General features: G+C 52.4%; 1 protein-coding gene across 1 annotated transcript in view; it reads right to left on the bottom strand.

The window, feature by feature from the left end:
* Positions 1-13,310, bottom strand: part of LOC147700533 (uncharacterized) — a 140,829-nt gene extending 127,519 nt beyond the window's left edge. The window contains exon 1 of the mRNA XM_086929685.1: positions 13,163-13,310. The gene's annotated coding sequence lies outside the window, so the exon portion shown is untranslated. The remainder of the gene's footprint in view (positions 1-13,162) is intronic.
* Positions 13,311-19,518: the final 6,208 nt, after the last annotated feature.

A 19,518-nucleotide genomic window follows, 5' to 3' on the forward strand; every position in this document is an offset into this window, starting at 1 on the left:
GTTCATCCACCTCCCCCACGTCCTGCTCCCATTTTCCCTTAAGAGGCACTAGCGGGTCTGGGGAATTATTCAGGAGTTTCCGGTAGGTAAGGGAGGTGGCCTTCTCCACCATATAGTCAGTTAGGAGGCGATCCTCTAGCGGGGATGACTCTGGGAGAGTTGACCCCACCGGAATAACCGCCAGCAGAGCATGACGCACTTGAACATACCGATAGGTTTCATGTGGTCCCATTTCGTAGAGTTCCTTCAGGCGGGCGAACGTGATGACAGCCCCATGGTCCCACATGTCTCCCACTGTTGAGATGCCTATGTCGTCCCAGCGGGAGAACCCTTTACTGGTCCGAAGGTTGCCCAGAGCACGCGAATCCCAAAGCGGGGTGAGCTTAGTGATAGTATCTTTCCAGCCTAGCGCAGCGGTGGCTGCGTGCCAGACGGAAACTGTGATCTTCGTGGGCCCCCTCAACAACCTGAGTTTACGCTTGTCATAGAGCGGGGCCAGCAGGGTACCCGCCCCTAGCTGGGCCCGATCCGCCTGGAATGCAGGGTCCGATTGTGATGCATGCAGCCATTGATTAATCGGTCTAAGCTGAGCCGCCCAATAATAAAGTTGAAGGTTAGGGAGTGCGATGCCACCCTCGTACCAACCTTTACAGAGTTTGGCGTGAGCTATCCGTGCCGGGCGATTGTGCCATAGTAGACTGGTGACCACTGCCGCCACCCTTCTGAAGTACCTGGGGGGCACTGCAAAGGGGGTGTTGTCCAGAATATACAGAAAGCGGGGCAGGGATTTCATCTTAAAGAGGGCTGCTTTTCCCAGCATCGTTAGCGGTAATCCTGCCCAGAAGCTCGCATCTCGCCTGAGGCGGTCCAGCGGCGGCTCCAAGTTCAACTTTTCAAATTCCGTCGGGTCACTCGTAACATGAACACCAAGATATTTGAAGGACGTGCCGGCCAACCGCAAGGGGCAGTCTGAGCCAACCGTGGGTGGGCCGCCCGCCAGGGTGTATAGTTCAGATTTAGTCCAATTAATTGTGTAGCCCGACACCTCCCCATGGGCATTGCAGATACTTAAAAGAGCCGGGATGCCATGGTCAGGATCCGTCAAATATACAAGCATATCATCCGCGTAGAGCGAAATGCGGTCCTCCCAGCCCTCCCTCCATTGGATCCCCTTGAGCAAGGGGGTGGTCCTAATGCGGATTGCCAAGGGCTCTAGCGACAGTGCAAATAGTAGGGGGGAAAGAGGGCAGCCCTGCCGAGTGCCGCGTCTGAGCGGAAAGGAGCGCGAAATGTGGCCATTCGCCACCACATGCGCTACCGGCCCAGTGTACAGCAGTTTAATCCAGGATATGAAAACAGGGCCGAAACCCATGTACTGGAGAACCTCGAAGAGATAGGCCCATTCAACCATATCAAAGGCCATCTTGGCATCCAAGGCCAAGATGGCCGCTGGTTCGTCGAGTTCATCCGTTTTGGCCAACACCCCATGCACCCGTCGTAGATTGAGTGAGGTGTTCCTGTGGGGCATGAACCCGGACTGGTCTGGGTGAATTAGATCAGAGAGGTGGGGCAGGAGACGGTTTGCCAGCAGTTTCGCCAGGATTTTACTTTCTGCGTTGAGTAAGGATATAGGGCGGTATGAGGAGCAGTCCTCCGGAGGTTTGCCAGGCTTAGGGATAGCCACTATCGTGGCCGTTCGTTGGTCTAACGGGAGTACCCCCGCCGTACGGCACTCCTCATACATTCGAAGCAGGTATGGGCTAATAACAGCAGTGCGGTCTTGGAACCATTCAATTGGAATGCCGTTTGGTCCGAGCGCCTTGCCCGTATGCAGGGCCCCAATGGCGATCCGCAGTTCGTCAGCAGTGAACGGCGTCTCAAGCTCAGCCGCCGCCTCGGGCAACAGCGCCGGGATGTGCAGATCATACAGTGCGCTTTGGGCCGCAATGGCCGTGACGTCCCGCTCCGGGGTGTAGACTTTCTCGAAGTGGGCAGCCAGCTCTTCTACTATCCGAGCTGGGTCCGTGTGAATGTTCCCCAGGACATCCCTGACCTGTTGGATCCCCTTGGCACTCCCGCCTCTTTTGTCCAGCCAGGCCAGCATCTTCCCTGCTTTGTCCCCCAGATCGTACACTCGGTTTTGTGTGTCAGAGATGTGACCTTGGGCAATGTGTCGAGCATGGTCTGTATAGAGACGCTGGGCCAGCGTGAGCGCATGCAGTGTGTCGTCAGTGGGGCCCGCTTCATGGGCTGCGGTTGCGTCGCGCAGTCGTATCTCGAGCGCCAAATGGTCCGCCGCCTGTTCTCGCCTATATGAGGTTATGGAGCTAATGGCTTGCCCCCTCAGGACAGTCTTATAGGCCTCCCATAGCACCTCAGCCGAGGCCGCGGTAGGCTCGTTCTCTATAAAGTAATGTGTTGTGGCGGTCTGCAGTGCTTTCCGGACCTTCGGCACCTTAAGATATGAGGCATGCATCGGGAAGACACGGTGGCGTGAGCGTGTTTGTGAGGTAATGGTGAGAGTCAGTGGGGAGTGATCCGAAATGCCCCTTGGATGAATGAGCACCTCCTCTACGCGCTGCAAACCATCCCAGAGTGCCAGAAAGTGGTCAATGCGGGACAGGCTATTGTGGACGGCGGAATGGAAGGTGTACTGTCGTAATGTAGGGTGGACGTGCCGCCATATGTCTACCAGCCCCAACGCCTCAAGGAACCTTTGGAATCTGGAAGGACCCCCGGGGAGAGCGGGTGCGGGGAACCTGTCGAGTAGTGGGTCGGCAGGGGAATTAAAGTCCCCGCCCAACAAGGTGTCACCCTCGGGGAGGGACAGTAGGAAATCGCCCAGGGCAGGCAGCATCACAGAGTGTAAGGACGGCGGGATGTACACTGATACTATTGTCAGGGGGCGCCCCTCCCATTGACCACTCACTGCCGCGAAACAGCCCTGTGAGTCGGTTTTTGTGCAAATGGTGATAAAAGTTGAGGATTTTCTAAGCAGGATACCTGTGCCCCGGGACCCAGTGGAAAATTCGGAGTGGGCCAACATTGAGTACCCCCGCCTGTCCAGGGCCTTGGTGGCAGTACCCATTAGATGGGTCTCTTGAAGGAGTATGAGGTCAGGTTTATGTCGCTTGACCTCGGACAGAACAAGGCCTCGCTTCACTTTATCACCCAATCCACGCACGTTCCATGCCAGAAGCTTGAGGGAGGAGCCGCCCAATCGCGTCTCACCCGCCTGCATCACGTTACGCCGCTCACCCACCACCCTCGAAACTCAGGGGCCTGAACCCGCAGCACATGGCCCGCCCTCTCAACATCGTTCCAGTAAACAGCACAGTCCATTCTACATTGTTCATACGATAGCATGAATTTCCCGTAAAACCAAACAAGTCCCCCCCCCAACACCCCCCACCCTGCCTCCCTGCCAAACGGACTCAAAACTGCCCGCCACCCCAACTTAGCAGAGCGCTCAACCCATAGCTGAAACAGAGTACTTGCACGTCGGGGGAGAGTGTCCCCCAAAGCAGGCGGTCCCTCTGCAGCCCTCGGGCGTCCGGGCCAGTGTCCATTAACGGCTCAATAGAGAATCAGTGGGAGTAGAGTTCAGGAGTAACACGATAGTCCCTTGTGGTATTTTCATTTGCCGCCAGCCGCTCCCAATTGGTCTTGTGGTGGTGTTCCATTCTCGCTGGTCCTGGATGGGGAGCGGGAGCCCCGCCGGCTCGTCCCCCCCGATCTGTTGCGTCGACGGTTAGAGGTGCGGTCCACTGTGCGCCAGCCATCCAGCCATTCCCTGGCATTCTCTGCTGAGTCGAAAAACCAGACCTTCTTATCCGCTACCACTCGTAGCCGGGCCGGAAACAGCATGGAGTACGGCAGTTCTTGGTCGCGAAGCGACTTTTTAACTTCGAGGAAAGTCCTCCTCTTGCGGGTGACCTCCGCCGTGTAGTCGGGGAAAAAAGAAATCCTTGAATTCTGGATTTGGATGGGCGGTGCCACCCTAGCGGCCTGGAGGACTGCATCGCGGTCTCGAAAATTGAAGAGTCTCGCCAGGATGGGGCGCGGAGTTGCACCCGGGGTGGGCGTCCCGCCCGGGACCCGATGGGCCCGTTCTACTGTGAAGAAGTTTGATAGTCCCTTCGGGGCCAGTTTGGTCTTTATAAGGTCTTCAACATATAGGTCCATGGCCCCCTTTGTTTCAGACTCCGGGACCCCCAAAATACGGACGTTGTTGCGTCTGGAACGCCCCTCCTGGTCGTCCAGCTTACTTTTCAAAAGTTTATTGTCCGCCTGCAGCCTCTCCATTGCCACCTGCAGGTCCGAAACGTCTTCTATCAACGATTTGGTCACTACCTCCACCTGCTTCACCCTTTCGCTCATTTTCTGGAGGTCGGCTCTGATCAGGGTAACCTCCGCCGCGGTCGAACCCACCGTGGCCTGCACCTGCTCCAGTGTCCGTAGCACGTCGTCCAGCGTGGCCTTTTTTGCGCCGTCATTGTCAGAACCCTTCCCCAATGATTTGCGCTGCTCAGATTGTGTGGCCGACTGGCCCTCATAGGCATATTTCCCGAGCCTCGCTTGAGCAGCATTCTGTCGCTGTCCCTTCCCCGCCATTGCTGTCCAGTGAGACAAAGTCCAAGCTGGAACGGGCCGGAGGTCCGTCGCTGTCCACGGGGGGGAAAAGGGAATGCAGGGGGGGGTTCAGCAGTGGTGGGATGCCAACGTCCGCTGGTACTATGCAAGTGTCGCCGGCCGCCGCGGAGCGTTGGCGGCCTCGGCCAATTCAGCAAAAATGGCGTCTGGTGCCGTGCAGGACCTCCGGTCCGCGCCGAGTGCAGCCAAGGGGCACAGATGCCCAGCGTCACTGTGTATTCCACGGGAGGGGTAGAGCAGCCGGCGGGGAAGGATCGCCAGCCAAAGGTGTCGGGCGATGGCGTCGTCGGCTACTTCCGGATGGTTGCGCCGGGGAGGATGAACTTCCGCCCGGCCTCAGGATTCACTCGACACCGCTGCTCGCCTCGTGTCACCAGGCCTGTTCCGCCCAAGGGATGGAGATGAAGTTTCGCCCCGAAATCGGGGTCCAGGCACTCCCAAATTTTCTGCGCCGGTGCCGCCCGGTCACCGCACCCAGTACACCCTCTTCGGACTGAGTAGTGCGCGGATTGGCATGCGGATTGTTGCGGGAAGCCGCCTAGCTACGGGAGCCTCTCTAGGTTGCTGCCGCCATCATCGGCTGCTAGCCACGCCCCCCAGTTTAATCTATTTTTAAACCATGTATTGCGTGTTTTTACCTTGATGAATTGCTATTTATTGTTTGTACAATTATGTATAGGAGCTAAGGAGAAAGGAAAAGGGAAAGTCGTATCACCTAGTTGCGTTTTTAATTTTTCCCTATTATGGTACCCCTGTCCATAATTTTATACTTTGTACCTTTCTCACATAATTTGTAAAAGGCTTTTATGATATATTTATATCGAAATAAAGCTTTGATGATGACTAGCAAATATTTTTCCAGGGCGATCGCCCTCACCGAAGTGGCGCGCCCATGCCTCTCTGCCGAGAAACGCCAGTTCTCTATTCACCTTGTCAGCAAATTCAGTCCGTTTCCCACGTATCTGAGTGAGGGTATCAGTGTGCGGGTTCTGGGAATGATAAGCGTCTAGCAGTTCAATCTCCCTTTCAATTCTGTCCAGAGTGCCGCAGATGGAGCGTAGGACACCAGATTGCTTGGAGATACATTCCCCGCAGATTACAGTTTTAAACCCCTACCAAAGCGTGGATGGGGAGTCCACTGAACCCTCGTTGAGCTCAAAATAGTTCACAATTGCAATTTGTACCTACTTGCAAAAGACCGAGTCGCTTAATACATTCGGGGGAAGGCGCCAGAAGAAGGCTCGGCAGGGAGAATGTGAAACACAGAGGGATAAGCGAACAGGAGCATGGTCGGAGAGAGTGCGCGGCATATGATCAACCGAGGTTAGCCAGACCAGAGCGTCCGGAGTAGTGATCCATAAGACTAGGGGACCAGCAGACCCGAGAACCAGTGACACATGTGCCCTCACGCGCAGCGGGGTGGGCATGACGCCACACGTCGTACAGGGGGTTGTCCAGGAGGATAGAGATGAAGAGTGAAGCCGTGGGTGGGAGACATGAGAGCCAGACCGGTCTAAAGTGGCGGACAGTGTCACATTAAAATCCCCCCCAGAAGAGACCAGCAGGGCCAAAGGATGAGATGTGCAGCCAGACTTGTGCAAAGAAGTCCGGGTCGTCGCAGTTAGGGCTGTATAGCCCAGCTAGCGCCAGAGGCTGGGCCTGCAGGGTGCTGTGAAGTATTATGAAGCGACCCCCAGGGTCAGTGAGCACGTGAGGGGTCTGTCACGGGAGCCCTTTGTGCAGCAGTATGGACACCCCCAGAGAGTAGTTGGAGTAGAAGGAGGAGTGGATTTCGTCCCAATATCAGGAAAGGAGTCTAGAGGCAGTGGACGGCAGAAGATGGGTCTCTTGTAAAAAACAGATGTCCACCTTGTGCCAAACGAGATGGGCACGAACCAAACGTGCCTTGCGGTGGTCATTGAGCCCACGGACATTCCAAGTCCAGAGTGTAGTGTCAGTCATGGTGCTACAACAAGGGAGGGAGTGTCCAGAAAGGGTGGAAAAGAGGGCAGGAGCTGCATGCATCTGTAATGAGCAGTGCAATGGATAATGAGAAAAGAGGGCAGTGCAATAGCCATGGGAACATATTGACATGGCACAATCAGAAATACTACAAGGTCCTCAAGATAAGCCAACAATACAAACAAAACATTCCCGTCGGTAGGCATCTGGATAGCATGGCAAGTAACCCTGGTCACGAAAAGGGCAGAATCAAGAGCCTGTGCGAAAGAGAACAACATGAACAACATGACCTCATAAGGAGGCCACAGACCTCAAACACCCAACCCAATGAGCCCACCCCCAAAATAAAATCCCCAGGAAGACCCACATCCCCACACCCACACCAACCCCCAATCAGGCTGAGACACCACCCAAACCCACCACAGGGACCCACAACTGGTAAGGGAAAAATCTGTGTCGGTGATGGGAATTATCCCGTGGGGGCACTGCGACGCCCAGCATACGCCCCTGCCAGAGAGACAGGGTGGCCATGCCGTTAGTGACAGCAAACACCAGGATTGAACATCGAGGAGTAAGGGATCATCATGACAATGGCAAAGAGATGAGCAAGAATGACCTAGGAGGCAACATGAACCCAAAGGTCTCAATGAGAGTTACAGGCCTGAGTAACAAACAGTGCAAAAAAACTACCATCTAAGCATTGAGAACAGGTCATTCATTGTCAATGAGATTATCATCAGCAGCTGCTTGGGAGTTGGCAGGTGAAAAGCGGTGGGACCTGTCAAGTTTTTTAGCAAACGCAAGCGCCTCTCTTGGATCCGGAAAGGTGAGAGTCTTGGAGCCTTGTTTTAATGCGCAATTTAGCCAGATACGCCAGTGAGTACAAGATCTTGTGCTTCTGGAAGATCCGTTTGGCCGGTAAGAACTCGTGGCGTGCCGCTTCAACTGAGATGGTGTAGTCAGGGTAGAACGAGAGGGAGTTACCCTGGTGGCGAATTTCCTGTTTTTCTCTGGCCGCCCGCAGGATGGCATCACGGTCCCTGAAGTTCAAGACTTTGGCTATGATGGGGCGGGCCAGCAGACCAGGGACAGGAAGAGGGCCGAGGGAATGGTAAGCCGGCTCACAATAAAAACAGATGAAAGAACATCGCTAAAAAGCTACCGAGCAAATTGTTCCACATAGTCTAATTTTGCAACAAGTTCCGAAATGCACCACTTTGACAGTCAGAATTACACCATATGTCGGTGACAAAAGTCTATATTTGAAAGAAGATAATCCAAATAAAGGAGCGCTGAGTCCAAAATTTGCAAGCAAGTGTTCAGGATTCTTTTAATTTTCAGATCGAAATGCCAGCCAACGCGTTTCGTTCCTTCAAAGGGAACTTCTTCAGGGCAGTGTTGATAGATGACAAATAAGGGAATTTCCTGAGCCGAGATCACAGATAAACCATAGTTATATATATATCCTATGTCTGAATATCGACGCGTAGGTAGAGTCACCAGATATCAATTTCAGAAAGGTAGTTGCCTTATATCCTCCAAAAGGAATGCACCTTGTGAAAGCCTTCCTGCAGAAATTTCAGGGAGTTACCCTGGTGGCGAATTTCCTGTTTTTCTCTGGCCGCCCGCAGGATGGCATCACGGTCCCTGAAGTTCAAGACTTTGGCTATGATGGGGCGGGCCAGCAGACCAGGGACAGGAAGAGGGCCGAGGGAATGGTAAGCCGGCTCACAATAAAAACAGATGAAAGAACATCGCTAAAAAGCTACCGAGCCAATTGTTCCACATAGTCCTCCATGCGAGAGATGTTGGTAGACTCGGGCACTCCTGTGATGCGAAGGTTACACCTACGAGAGCGTGCCTCCAAATCCTCGTTCTCGTTTCGGATAACATCTAGTATCTTGTCCATCTGCAGCATTTTATGGCGGTCTTGGGTGGCGGCGTCCTCTGCGTCAGACACCCTGGTCTCAACATGACGGAGTCTGGCATCGTAGCAGTCTTTCCGAGCCTTCACTGTGACCAGGCCGGCCGACAGTTGGTCTAGCTGAGCCGATATGCTGGTGATAGTGGATTTGACGTCCAGCATGATGGCCTTCAGATCGTCCTCACAAGACTGTGCCATTTCAGATGGAACCAGAGGGTAACCCCCATCAGTGCCGGCACCCTCCTGGCGCGTCTGGCAGTGCTGATCAAAGGTGATCTTGGGCTGCTTGGGGTCGGTTCTCCCCACGGCAGGAGGGCGCCAGCGAGAGGAACAGCCAGGCAGCAGAAGAGAGGCCACAGGTACGGAGAAAGGACCAAAGGTACCCAAATGGCGGCGGACCAGCAGATGAGAGGCGGAGGCTCAGGCCCAGAAGGCGGTTACGGCGACGTTTGGAAACGGAGTACAGATGGGCCGGTTGTAGGAGAGGCATGAAGTCCGCAGGCAACAAGTCCAGCCCCAGTTGGCCACAGCGGATGGCCTACTGACCCACCTATTCAAGGGAGAGGTGGCAAGGTCCGGCTTGAGGAAGGCGGGCCAGAATGATGTGGCAGCAGACTATGCGGGCAGTGAGTAGGGCCGTTGCAGAAGCAGAAGTAGAAGCAGTGCCAGGCCAGCTGCAAGTGTTGCCAGGAAGGCGCAGGCCAAAGGGGTCAGCGGCACAGTAAACACAGGAGGCACCATTCAGGGCTCGGGCGACTAGGCCCACAAGAGGAAGGCCAACCAGGTGGAACGAGCTCTGGTTCAATTGACATGCAGGGTCAGCTCAGTGCAGATATCTCCAGCCCTGTGTAGAAGCGGCAGCAAGACCAGCAGGGGACAGCCATGTGGTGCAGCACGACGGATCGATCTTCGGCCAGAATCGAGGAGATGACAGCCAGGTGCTGCAGGGGAGGCACTTTGGTCTGCTTGGGCTCAGGAGGAGGGGGCGGTGGTTGGCAGAAATAGCTGGTGGTGCCCACTGGTAGTGGCGGCAAGCGGCAGATGAAGAGTTGGTGAGCGGGTGCCCAATGCTCGGATCGCCTCAAGGGGAGCACCCCGTCTGTGGGGGGGGGGAGGGGGTCAGGCCTCTGCAGAGGTGTGGCCAATATGCCTGTGGGGCCGATTCAGCAGCCGCTGGAGGATATTCCTAGGAGCCGGGTGCCACAGCAGGAGGGGGGCAGCATGCAACAGGGGTCAAGGAGAGCGCACCGCCCGCGTTGCCAGGCCTGATGGAGAAGGCATGATCGGCGGGCGCCTTTGAATGGAGAATGGCGCCCGAGAGTATACAGGCCAGGCCGGGGGGTACGACAAGGGCGCCCCAAACCTGCAACAGTGCACCCCTACAGCAGCGGCACCTACCGGCTCCGATGGTCGAGGAGAGGAGGCGCCGCGTAGGAAAGAGGGCCAGTCTGCAATCAGGAACAAGTAGTCGGCTTCGAGGAAGCTGGGATGGCCGTACCCGCCGGTAGCCCGGCCAAGGACACACGTAGCGACGGAACATGCGCCAGCGCCATCCCAGGAATGCAGGAGTGGGCTCAAACCTTGCACCAAGATCAGGTGAGAGGCGATGGCACGGTTCCGAGTGGCGATGGGAGAGATGTCTGCAGGATGATGAAGGATTTTTGGCTTGGCCGGCAGAGCCCACTCAAGGTGCGGCCATTTTGTAGCTGGCTAAGCCACGCCCCCATCCTGCTTGAATGGACTTTGCTGTGTCCTGAAGTAACTTATCCCCAAGCGCCCGAGGTGAGCTGGCTCCCTGTTGCGGAAACACAGGAACACAAAAGTTTCCAGGAGAGTCACAGCGGCGCTGTGTGCGCGTGCTTGTTGCAGCCTGAGACTCCTGTACATTGTGCCCTGTGATCATGGGCACCTGGAGTCCAAACAAGGATCAGCAACGCGATGTGGAGGTGCTTTGTGCAGCCTGAACCCCTTTGTGTGGATTGTCCAGTTATCGTGATAGCTAATGAAGACCTTCAGCAAGAATAGTTTTTACAATAAAACTCCCTTAAAATGCATTAAAGAGTGAACGTGGGGATATTGAAACCGAACCCAAACAGGAGTACTTGTTATTTATCTAATCAATGAAGAAAGAAGAAGGTGGCAGAGGTTTCCAGAGAAAATCCCACAGACAGCCAATGGGATGAACTATTAGTGCCAAAAACACCAGAATATAAAGATGCACATATACAGAAAGACCCTAGCACAATAATAATCTTGATTCTACCCTATAGAAACTGCCCGTTGTCCTACAGCCACAGGCTTCGATAAACATACACAGTCACATAGTTCTGAAGTGAAATAGCAAGAAAGGAGGGCACGTCATCATAGTCTGTTATGTTAAAATGTATTTATTAAGCTCTCCTACGCCCGAGGGCTTCATGGCGCTATCGAGGGGAACAAAACACATTGCAAAACTCAACAAACATAACACATTGTAAAACTCAACAGTAAGCCTGATTAAAAAGCCAAGTTTTTAGAGAATGTCTAAAAGTGAAAAGATCTGGGCTCATTTTTAAAGAAAACGGTAGCGAATTCCAAAAGTGGCTGCAAGATGGTCAAAGCAGCAGCCGCCAAGGCGTTTTTTCTTAAAAGGCGGAACAACCAATAAAGCTTTGTAAGCAGAACGAAGGTTTAGTGAGGGGTTATATCTGGAAACAAGGTTTTTTATAAATTCCGGACCTGTGTCCTGTAAGGTTTTGAAAATTATACATCCCGTTTTGAACGCAATTCGCTGTGCAACAGGCAGCCAGTGAAGTTGTTTCAAGCCAGGTCTAATAGACTGCCATTTTGCTTGTTTGAGAATAAGCCTAGCAGCTTGATTCTGAACAAGTTGGAGTCTTTTTTGCAGGCCCGCTGGGATTCCCAAGTAAAGACTACTTGAGAAGTCCAGTCGGGACAAAACAAGGGCAATGACAACCTGAATAAGTGCGGCTTGCGTGAGAAACTGGGCTATTTTTTTTTTATTTTCTTAAGTTGAAAGAAGCTGGCAGAGACTACTGTGCCAACTTGTCCTTTCAAGGAAAGATCTGCACTAAGTGTGACTCCCAGACTTTTAACCGAGGAAGATCTCATAGATGGAGCCCCCATGCCTGATGGCCAGAAGCATGTACTCTAGCTTAGTTCGCTTTTCCCAGGCAAGACAAGTTCTGTCTTACCTGGGTTAAGCTTTAGATGATTAAGACTCATCCACCTCTGTATGTGAATCATGGTGTTCTGAAATTCCACCACAGAGTCTGGAGTGTTAAGGGAAAAAACAAGTTGGAGATCATCCGCGTAGTTATAAATGGTGACTTTGGCGTTCTTTAGGGAGTATAATAGTGGGAGAAGATACAAATTAAATAATAAAGGTGACAATGATGAACCTTGCGGCACCCCACATGTAGTGGGAGTTAAAGGAGCTGTGAAAGTGCCAAGTCTTACTGATTGCGTGCGTCCTGTGATAAAAGAGGTAATCCAACTTAAAGCAGGACCCCTGAGGCCGGCTTGTTCGACACGGTTGATAAGAATGGTGTAATCAACCGTGTCGAACGCTGCCGACAGATCTAAAAGCACAAGGGCCTGGTGGATGCCTCTGTCTGCATTGCGTCTTAGAATGTTTTGGACAGCAAGAATCACGGCTTCGGTCGAGTGACAGAGACGGAAGCCGGCCTGATTAGATTCAAGTTATTCAGAATTTTCTATGAATTTGGACACGCAAGTTGAGACTTGGGCTTCCAAGATTTTTGATGCATATGGTAGTAGAGATATTGGCCTGTAATTTATCGGGTCATGTAATTACAGTTTATTCTAAATTACATTCTGGAAAGAGAAGTTGTTCTATATAAATCTGCTGCAAAACAAGGCAAAAAGAATAGTTACAACAAAGCTGACGTTAACAGTATTTCAGCTACAGAGAACAGGTGGAGAAACAAGCATTGATAAAGACCCCATCCTGAGGGGTCACATCCTCAGCAAAGGGCCCCATCCTGGGGGGTCACATCCCCAGCAGAGGGCCCCATCCTGAGGGGTCACATCCTCAGCAGGGGGCCGCATCCTGGGGGGACACATCCTAAGCAGGGGGCCCCATCCTGAGGGGTCACATCCTCAGTAAAGGGTCCCATACTGAGCAGTCACATCCTCAGCAGAGGGCCTCATCCTGCGTCACATCTTCAGCAGAGGGCCCCATCCTGGGGGTCACATCCTCAGCAGAGGGTCCCATCCTCAGCAGAGGGCCCCATCCTGGGGGGTCACTGTTTTAAATAAGGCCAGGTAGTCCAGGTACTTTCTTGATGGCAGCAGGGACAAGTATAACAGTCACATACTCACCAGGGGGCCCTATCCTGTGGGGTCACATCCTCAGCAGAGGGCCCCATCCTGGGGGAGGTCACAGAGGGCCCCATCCTGGAGGGGGGGGGGTCACAGAGGGCCCGATCCTGGGGGGGGGTACCAGAGGGCCTCATCCTGTGGGTTCAGCACTTCAGGGGCCCCCTCCCAGGGCGGCAGGAGACTTTCAATAACTCAAGTGAGGCTGGAGAAGGAATAACCATGGTCTCCCCGAGTTTAATGATCTTTAAGATATTTTGGATGTAATGTGTCCGCACTCACCGTCTGCAGGCTCTCGGCTTCTTGGTCAGGGGGGCGGAGGTCACTGACTCCTCCCTACAACCGGACGACCGTAGAAAGGAGAAGAGCGGACTTTGGACAGGTGACAGGTGGAACCAGGATACAGGTGGACCGGAAGACAGGCAACACACAGGTGGACGGAAGACAGGCAATGAGGTGGCGGTGACTTGTGGGACCGGAAGAGTTGCAGAGGGGAGGTCCGGGAAACAGACAACTCGCAGACCGGAAGCCAGGCAAGTCTTAGGGCCGGAAGCCAGGCAAAGCAGGTCTTCTAACGCTTCCTCAGTTACCTGCCTCTCAGTGTCCAGTGTTCTCGGCTGGTGTCTGCAGTGATTCCTGCATTTAACAAACTTCTACTTTTTGTGATTTGAAATCTCTATTAATTTAACCGGAATGTTCGAAGCAGTTCCCGCCACGGAGAGCTGCCCGTCTTTGGTATTTATGGTATTATTATTCATCAGACTCTTGGCCGGCGGGGGGGCTCTTTACTTACTTCGACTCTTTGCAGCCCCCTTCGGAGGCGGGAAGGGGCTCAGGCGAGGTTTATTTGGGGTGTCAGTGTGAGCCCTGTGCATACAGGCCACCAGGCCCGCCCCAGCTGCCATGCAAACCACTGGGGACAAAACATTCGATTATTATTCAGACTCGCCCTCTCTCTTGCATGGGGGGCTGTTCGGGGTTTGTTCTGAGCCCCTCTCTGAGGAGAGTGAGCTTTTTCACGCACACGGCTGCCAAGGTTTCACATTGCCATGTGGGACATTTTCATGAGTTCAGTGTATTTTTGAGTGACATTTTAACAACTATGAGTGACCCTTCCTCATGAGCAACATCAAGCAATGTAATTGTACTAATTTCTCGAATAAACCACACAGGACTCGGGGTAACCTCTCCAATAGGCAGAAAGAACTGGTCTACCTATAAAAAGCAGGGTAAGAAACAATAGCCAATACAATAAATGCATGCCCAAGTGGGCCAATCACCCTTTTTGCTTCTATCCACATTAGAGCCATGCTTTTCGCACAGCATTCCCCAACCCGTGGACTCCAACATGGAAGTGCAGCCACAAACACAAAGGACCGCCATACTCCATCACATCATCCTGGCTGCTCTGATGTGGACAGCGCCACAGCCGACCAACTCATAGCAACCCAGCGCCAGCTTCCATGAGCTAAGCTCCACTCACCACAGAAACTCACAGCTATTTGCAATGAAAGCAACGGTAGCCCATGAGGCTCTGCCACCATGTACAAAATCAGGTATCCGCCAAGAAAAGGAAACAAGCATTGGGAATGCAATAGGGATCGCATTAGGAAAGTTTGAGCTATTGGTCTTATAAATGAATTTTTTTTATTTGTGTTTTTTTTAAAATAGCTAAATTAATAGCTTTGTCATTTACAATGCCAATAGTTACAACTTTCGCAAATGTGACACCTATAGCATTTGTAATGCAACATGTTTTGTATTTACGTGACTTAGATGTATTGATATTACAAATAACAATGGCTTTTTATTTTTTAAAATAATTAGTACTTAAATAATTTATTTAATTTGTAATGGCAATAGCTTAAACTTTTGTAAATAACTTTTGTGAAGATTATGTTCAGTGTTTTTTATTGTGACGAAAATCCAAGAATAGAAGGGAAATATTAACATCTTTTTGTGATTTGTAATAAAGCGTGAAAGCTTGAAAACAGCTTGAAACATTGAAAGAACATATTTGAACCAGTGATACTGTGGTTGCGCTGAGTGATGCTGTGGTTGCGCTGAGTGATGCTGTGGTTGCGCTGAGTGATGCTGTGGTTGCGCTGAGTGGGGTGCGCATTGGTGGAGCTTAGTGGGTGCATTGGTGGAGCTGTGTGGTAGGTGCATTGGTAGAGCTGTGTGGTGGGTGCCTCGGCGGAGCTGTGTGGTGGGTGCATCGGTGGAGCTGTGTCGGTGAAGCTGGGTGGTGGGTGCATCTGTGGAGCTGTGTGGTGGGTGCCTCGGTGGAGCTGTGTCTTGGGTGCATCAGTGGAGCTGTGTGGTGGGTGCATCTGTGGAGCTGTGTGGTGGGTGCCTCTGTGGAGCTGTGGTGGGTGCCTCCGTTGAGCTGTGTGGTGGGTGCCTCGGTGGAGCTGTGTGGTGGGTGCATAGGTGGAGCTGGGTGGTGGGTGCATCAGTGGAGCTGTGTGGTGGGTGCCTCGTTGGAGCTGTGTAGTGGGTGCATCGGTGGAGCTGTGTGGTGGGGGCATCTGTGGAGCTGTGTGGTGGGGGCATCTGTGGAGCTGTGTGGTGGCTGCATCGGTGGAGCTGTGTGTAGGAGAGTAGGGTCTGCTATCCTATGGTCACCCCAAATTTTTGCTTTTTGCTTCACTGGTTTCTGACTTAATGTGGCTGTGGGCCTGCTAATCAGACCCACAGCCTGCTGTTCTCTCTCTAAATTACTGCCAATGCACTTTAGGTGCATTACGAATTGGAACTGGTTCACCTTATTAGCCCCTGTAGTAGTGTACCATAGGTACCCAGGGCATAGGTGCATCCAAGGCCTACCAGGGGCTGCAGCATGTATTATGCCACCCCTGGCCTGGCCTCCATATTTGACACAACTGGCTGATCACTCAGCTGGGGTAAGTTGGTGTAATCACCTCTTACCTAGGTACAGTATGCCTGTGCCTAACCCTAAACTGGACACATATGTTCCTATCAGCCACTCCTATGGAAGGTCTCATCAATCCTGGAGGCAGAGTGCTTGGAAATATGTGAAATGGTGCTCTAGCATGAGCTGAGCCTGTCTGCAGCTGTCGGGAACCATTCCCTAAGCTGTTCCGGGATATTGCCATACCATATACTCTTAAGTGCATTATAATCCTCGCGGTTAAATGCTATCTTTGGTTTGACTTTATCAAAACATGTCGAGTAAGGTGTCATACGAATTGGAATACTATCCCCTCGCCAGTTCTGGCGACGGGGATAGCATTCCACCCTTCTAGAGGGACACGGCATGTGTGTAGCCTTAACCCCGGTTAAAGTTAAACAGAGTCTCAGCATCACAAAATGGATGCTGCCACCACAGACACGAGTCTGGCCTCCTGCTGCTGACCGAAACTCGGCAGATGGTGGCCTGGACAAAGGGTTTCCTGCCTTGGGAGGTGCGAGCACCACCCCAGACAGGGTTTTGTGTATTGGGTAGGACAGGGCTGAATAGAATCAGACATGCCCGGGGCACACAAGGTGTCCCCGTGCATAGGCCAGTCCAAACCGGTCCTGGGACTTTCCAGACCCAGGCTTGGCGCGGAACTGGACAAAGGAAAGGGGGTGTAACCGCCCCCCTTCCTGGTTCCTCCCAGAGGAGGGACCTAGTAGGTGATCCACCCCTCAGATTGGGAATAAGAGTGGGAGCAGTGCCATTGCACAGTAGATCATCCTGAATCAACTTAAAACTAAGAAGACGACTGGACTTCGACATTCTGCTGCTCAGAAGACTGAAGAAGAATCTCCCTTGTGGCCTAGGAGTGGCCACCCTGTGAACACAGGTACCAACCAGCAACTCGACGTCTGCTTTGCCGCCGCCTCCCGCCGGAGCCCGAGCCCAGAGCCCGACAAGAACCAGACTCCCAGACCTCTCAGAGCCCGATCCACAGTCCCTGCAAAGAAGGGACCCGTGGAGGCACCGAGTGACGTGGGACCGGACCTCTTGGAAGACACTCGAAAAGCTGACTGCGCAGCTTCTGAGGTATCCTCGACGTTGTGCTTTGGGGACTGAGAACCCCCACCACCGAGCAGCCCTTGCACCGAAGATCAGCCCTCCAGCATCTCCACGATCTGCGTGGGGCCCTTTTGCATTGTGCCACTCGACGCGCCATCCCGGCCACTAGCCACGTGGTCAGCGGCCATCTTGGCGACGAAACCGACGATTTACACAGCAGTTCTGGTTGCTCCAGACCTACCCAAGCTCCTGTAAAAAGGAGCACTCGCTCTGACCTTGCTGGTCCGAGTGTTAAGCATCTTTCAACTTCTGCGTGGCTTGCATTTGCCAAGGTCTGTTTGCTCCGATCAAGTTGCTGACACCGCCAACAGCGAGAAGCCTGCGTGGGACAGCTCGTGACCGACTCCTGGACGTCCTCGACCCCGGGTGTCCACGTGGCTGCAGAGAGAAGCTACCCGACAACGCCTGTTTGCACCCGACATCGCCTGGTTCCAGTCTGGTCCCACGGTAGTCACTGGCTAGTGACTTTGAACATTGTCCCCTCTGCTTTCAGATCCACCCTTGGATCCACCGGAACTCTTCACGTCGAGCTGCCTGCAGCATCTTCAGCTCCAAGCACCATCGACCAGCGTGACGAAACCCAACACTACTTCGACCCTGTGCACCCGCTTCCTGTGGGTGAGGTAACTCAGCTCCGCCGGTGCTCCTGCACTGGTACACATCTCAAGGGCCTGTGCCTTAAGTTTCAGCTCCGTAGGTCACTCGGAAGGTTCCTAACTTTCTAACTTTGTACTTTTTACGCACCATAGACTTTGCATTGGAAAGTGCGTGCACTTTGAACACTGCACCCGAGTCCCGCGGGCCTTTCCCGACTTAGTCACTGCTAGTCTCGAATAGCTCCAGCGATTCCCAATGCCCTAGGCCTGTTCCCTTTCCTATTGGTATCTCTTATACCACTTTCTTAGTATATGGTTTAGGTGGCCCCTAGGGCTCATCCATATTGTGCAACTTTTGTGTATTTTAAACTGTCTTGTGATTAACGCTTGTGCTTCTGTGCTCATAAAGAGTCCAGGGGATTTTATAGTTAATAAATCAATATATATTTTCAATATATATCTGTGTGGTGCCCCTTTCATTTGGTATTCAAGGGGGTTGTGTATGGTATTACAGCTGGCTTCACATGCCTTTCAGAGTTTAGCCTAAGACTGCTTTGTCCACGTTACCACTAGGATAACTGGTCTACAAGGTTGAATTACAACCATCATCATAAGGGTTGCTTGGCATGGTACAAAGTGATCACTAAGAATTAGTGAGCATTATATACCAGGCCAACTTCTCACATTGGTGAGCAGCGGATTGGGATCTGAGCTTGCTGTTGTTTTACCATTACAATCTTTGAGATTATCATTTGAAAGATCATACAGGTACCTGCTAGGTACATATAAAACAAGACTAGTATACTTAAGTTCTACTGAACTTAGTTGTTGTAGAGCAAAGGTAGTAGCACACCCTGACTACAACTACTAGATAGGCTTAGTAGGTAAACACCAGTGTAGGTAGATTGCAACACATCCACCCACACTAGAGCAATGTCTGGAGCAGAGGGTTCCACTGGGAATGTCTCTGTTGAGAGTGACCCTCCAAGGGCACCATCCAAATTTGCTATTTTTTCCTTTAAGGAATTAAGACAGCTTTGTGTCTTAAGGGGTCTGAAGACAGGGCCTTCCCCTACTACAGACCACCTAAGAGAGCTCTTAGACCAGTCTGAGACTCTAAAGCCCTCTAAAGCAAACCCCACAGGGAATGCTGAAGGAGGCCATCCTTCAGAGGATGACACTGTAGACACCCCTGCCCCTATCATCCTGGTAGATGAGGAAGCCTCCACCACTGGAGCTCCTCAGGTAGATGAGGAGGAAGAGGAAGAAGAGGAGGAGGTGGAAAGCAGTGAGTCAGATGATGACAGAAATAGTCAGGTGCTGGTCAGTAGACTGAACCAGGCTAACTTAAGCCTATTTGGGACTGAATCAGGTAACAACCCATTCAGACCCCCAGGTGGACTTAACCAGAAGCCTAGGAGGAGAAGGAATCACTCAGGTGACTCTGACAACTCCCATGCTTCTAGAGGCTCTCATGGTCACTCCAGGAAGGAGATGACTAGCCCTCAGAGAAGGGAACATGAGGCCAAGATGAGAGAGGCTGAGCCTAGGATTCAGAGGCAAGAATTAGAGGTTGCCCTGGCCCAAGAGAAACTTGCTAGAGCAAGACAGCCTAGAGAGAGTGGGGTAATAGAACCCACTGGTGGCAGCAATATCCACAAGGATAAAGACAGGTCTTTTGATAACAGAAACCTGAGTTAGATTGTGCCCCCCTACAAAGCTGGGGATGATATCCATAAATGGATTACTGCAATGGAGAGAGCCTGCAGAGTGCAGCAGATCCCTCAGGAGCAGTGGGCAGCAATCTTGTGGCTCTCCTTTGAAGGTAGAGGCCGAGACAGACTCCTCACAGTTAGTGATGGGGATTCTAGAAACTACCTGGTCCTGAAGAGTGCTCTGATTGATGGGTTAGGCTTAACCACTGAACAGTACAGGTTAATGTTCAGAGAGACCCAGAAGACACAGACTCAGGACTGGTCTGAATTTGTTGAGTGTGC

This window comes from Lissotriton vulgaris, chromosome 7 (genome assembly GCF_964263255.1).
Source record: "Lissotriton vulgaris chromosome 7, aLisVul1.2, whole genome shotgun sequence".
Classification (NCBI taxonomy): Eukaryota; Metazoa; Chordata; class Amphibia; order Caudata; family Salamandridae; genus Lissotriton; species Lissotriton vulgaris.